Genomic DNA, 4575 nt, shown 5'->3' with positions numbered 1-4575 from the left:
CGCCTTAGATACGGTAACAAATCAATTAGCCTCCCAATGCTTGAATACTCAAGGACCTCCCATGGCTACATGTGGAGAATCGAGTGAAGAACATAGCATGAAAGAGAGGTTGGAAACTCCGGTGGGAAATGAAGGAAGTTGCTTTGTATTGGAACAATTGGAGGAAGCTTTAATTGTTGAAGACACGGAAGAAGTGGTAGAAGACTTAGGAGATGCGGAGCCTCCATGGGAACATAGAGTTGAAGAAAACTCCTCCAAGATGATTAAAATTGATGCTAGGGAGGAAAGTGCACACCTTCCAAGGCATACTCCATATGAAGACTTGGATGGGATAGAGAAAGAATTGAGTTCCCTTGGTGATGAAGAGCAAGCATCAAGTCCTAGTGGTGGAGAATCCTTTGAACTTGAAGAACCTTCTCCCGGTGCATTTGAAAATGTTGTGGAGGTAAACTTCTTTCACCCTCCCAATTATAGTTTGATTAAGGGAAAAGGCTTAGATAGTATTAATGAACAAAGGATTGAATTAGAGAAATCTTGTAAAGAGGTGGAAGTCCTTAGAAAAAGAAGGATGGAAGTGGAATATGCTTTGTCAAGATCTTTGGAAGCATCTTTGCCTAGGTTGCCATCTACACCTTCATTTGAGTGGGTGAAATTCATTTCTATTAGTTTTATTATCCCACTTGAATATGGTTTGCTTGAAACGGATGGCCAACTTAGGGAAGTTTGCGGGATGAAGCGTAAGCGGAAAAAGTTTTGTGGTGGGCATTGCAAATCAAGGCTCATTATGGTTGATGCATCAAACATGAGATATAAAGGTTGGAGTAGTGCTCAAATAGATGGGTCTAGGAGGATTGTTGGGCACTTCATAGAGAATTCTTCTTGTTCACCACCCGGATGGACTAATAATAATGATCAACTTCAAGACAGGTGTGAAAATAAAGTGTGGGACCCTGGATCACAAGAAGAGGATCAACTTTGGGAGCCCCAAGCTTGTGAAGAACTCCATCAACACTTGGCTCAATCCATAAAGAATCTTGGGGCACAATGGAGAACCAAGCATTTGTGGGAGTTCCAAGATGAATACAAGCACAAGCCACCTTGAGAGGAGCTCCCCATAAGTCTAACTTAAGGACAATAAACAAAAGTGCTAGGTGGGAGGCACCCCACCATGGTAAAATCTTTTCATTTTCTCTTTTGTAAATATTGGTAAGAATTAGTTTAATTTCATGTTTTTATTGGTTTGTTAAGTTTAGTTGGAAGTATAATATGATAAATAAGGTTTTAGGGTGTTTTGGTAGCTGTTTGGAGGTTTGGAATGCTTGGATTGGTGCAAGAACTTGGAAAATTTTTTTTTTGAAAAAACAGAACACCATCCACGCGTTCGCACACATGACGCGGACGCGCACCTGAGCAATTTCGACCATCCACGCGGACGGCACCTGAGCATTTTTCGACCACCCACGCGGACGCGCACTGTACGCGTACGCGTGGATGCAAAATTTCACCTCCAGCCAAAAAACCCGAGAGTTAGGCCTGCACTGTGCGAACATTGGGCCTAAGGCACAAGCCTATGCACGCGTGCGCGCACCTGGCGCGTACGCGCACATCATCTTAAATTCGCAGTGCACGCGCACGCACACTGTGCGCGCGCACGTCGATTGCACAATCTGCACCCCCGGTACTTTTACCCGAGAGTTGTGCCAGACTTGGGCCGACACTATGCCTCCGGCCTAACTCGATGCACGCGTACGCGCACCTGGCGCGTACGCGTCCTTCGACCAATATACCCATCGACGCGTAAACGTGCATGACCCGCACGCGTCGGTAAAAAAAAAAAAAGAGTTTTTTTTCTCCTCTTCCATTTTCTTTTGCATATCACATTCGCATACTTCTACTCTTCCCATTTTCATTTAGTTTTTGTAGCATGTTTTCGTTTTTTTTTTCTAAGTCATTTTAATAATGGTGTTGCATCTTCCCACTCAATTGTTGGGGATTCCTTGCATTATTTTGGTGCTTCTTGACTTGTTTACTATTGTTTGGGTGATGAAACTTTTAAATCAATACTTCATCTTGTATGACTCTTGTGTCTTTGTGCATTGATATGACCTCATATTGTCTTTCATGACCCACTTCTTATCATTTGAACTTGATGCTCAATACACTCTTCTTGCTTTAACTTTACTCTTGCATCAAGCTTAATGACATGCCTTAGCTTACATTGTTTTCTCACTCACATGCTTAGCTAACATGTAGTAGGGAATCACACTCTTATTTGGCATTAGCCCCGGCCTATGTTCTACTTGTTTTGATATCTTTGTTGTAGGCCTAATTGTCGTTCTTCTTTCCTTCCCTTTTGGGTTGGCCACCAATACGGAAGGAAAGGAAAGTTTTTAAATGGGGCAACAAACAAGTCATCCGCACAACCTTTTGAAGGAGCTCATCATTTATAGCAACCCACCCACCTTGCTCTTCTTTGCATGCACCGAGGACGGTGCAATCTTTAAGTGTGGGGAGGTCGTCGACCGATCTCCATGGGTACCAATTTCCTTTTCAACACCAATGTTAGTTAGTTATTGCATTGCATGATAGGTTGCATGTTAGTTAAAATTTGTACATATTTTACTACCTTCTTCTTATTAGGACTACTTGGTTAGGGTGATGATCTCTTTCCCAAGAAACCGTTTTAGGGCAACCTACCAATTTGAAAATTTTCTGTTGAACTTGCTTGAAAGAATTTATTTTGGAACATGGTTTTTGAGCCAAGAACACAAGCAAGTGAGATTTGAGCCTAATGATGTGGTTACATCTTATAACCACTTATTTTCCTTCTTGTGTGCATTATTCTTTTTTTATGAATGTGATCTTTGATTTGTTTGAATCTATATGTCCCATTATTCCTTGTATTCATACATTCATATGATTGAGGCCATCATTTCATTTACCTCGCTTACCCAAAAAGCCTTACCTTTTATCTTCCATTGTTAGCCAAATTTGAGCCTACGATTAACCCACTTGTTCTTAATTTTAGCACATTACAAGCCTAAAGCGGAAAACAATAAATATCCTTATTTGGATCTGTCCTTAATTTGGATCTTTGATTAGCTTAGGCTAGAGTGTGTGAGAATCATTCAAGTGTGGGAACCTTGGGACATTGGGTGAATAAAAGGGTAGTTTTGTATTGTTATTGAAAAAATATTGGGAATTGGGTACATACTCATATATTGATCAAATGTAAAACCTTATGCATTGAGGTTCTTGTATATAGAAGAAAAAAATGAGAAAAACAAAAGAAAAAAAAAGAAAAGAAAAATAATATGGAAAAGAAAAAAATGTAAATAGAAAAAGAAAGAAAAAAAAGAGCAATAAAGGGGACAAAATGCCCCAAAATGAAGCTCAATAAAAATCAATGCATAAGTGTTGTGAGATGAAAAGAAAATGCATGAGTATGTGAAAAAGTGAGGAATGGGTAGTTAGATTAGTACTTAATTGTATAGGTCATTATATAGGTTAGGTGGGAAAGTTTAAGTTAATCAAAGATTCAAATCCTAAGTCCACTAGCCATATATGATCCTACCTTGACCCTAGCCCCATTACAACCTAAAGAAAAGACCTCATGATACATGTATGCATTCATTGAATAATTGTTGATTGTTAGATGAAAAACAAATCTTGGAAAGCATGATTAGAGGAGAATTGAGAGAATCAACCCCAAACACCGAGCGACTAGAGTGCAAACACTCCCGGTGAGGGTTCGATGCTCAATTCCTTGATTCCCGGCTTTCACGAGCGTTCTTCTTGCAAGTCTATGTGAACTTCATGTTTATACTCAATTGGTAGGACTCATGAATCGTTATATGATCCTGGCCCTACTTGTGCATATATGTCTTGGAGATTGATTTATTTTTAACCAAGTAAGTAAAACCATTTCGCATTTAGCTGCATATAGTTTAGGTTGCATATAGTTTATTTACATTGAATAAATGTTGATACCCTTTATTCTCTCTTGGTTTAAGCATGAGGACATGCTTGGTTTAAGTATGGGGAGATTTGATAAACCCCGATTTTGTGGTTTATCTTGTGCTTATTTTTGGGGATTTTATCACCTTTTCTCATATTTATTCAATGAAATAGCATGGTTTTGCAATTCTCCCTTGATTTGTGCTTAAATATGAAAACATGATTTTTAGGCCCTAAAATTGGTGATTTTAATCCACTTTAATTCCATTCGATGCCTTGATATGCTTGTTGAGTGATTTCAGGTTCATAAGGCAAGTATTGGATGGAAGAAGTGAGAAGAAAAGCATGCAAAGTGGGAGAACTCATGAAGAAATGAAGGAACCGTAAAGCTGTCAAGCCTGACCTCTCAGAGGGGAATCTAAAGCTTTCATCACATTAGTTTAGTTTAGTTTAGTTTTTGAGGGAAAGTTTGTTTCTAGAGAGAGAAGCTCTCTATTCTCTCTAGAATTAGGATTAGGTTCAGTTTAATTTCTTCGATCCTGATCTACTTCTACTCTTGCTTCAATTTTCCTTTTGCTTTATGAATCTTCATGTAGATCTCCATTTCTATTTCAACGC

Source organism: Arachis duranensis, chromosome 5 (assembly GCF_000817695.3).
Source record: "Arachis duranensis cultivar V14167 chromosome 5, aradu.V14167.gnm2.J7QH, whole genome shotgun sequence".
Classification (NCBI taxonomy): Eukaryota; Viridiplantae; Streptophyta; class Magnoliopsida; order Fabales; family Fabaceae; genus Arachis; species Arachis duranensis.
This window is presented reverse-complemented; position numbering follows the sequence as displayed.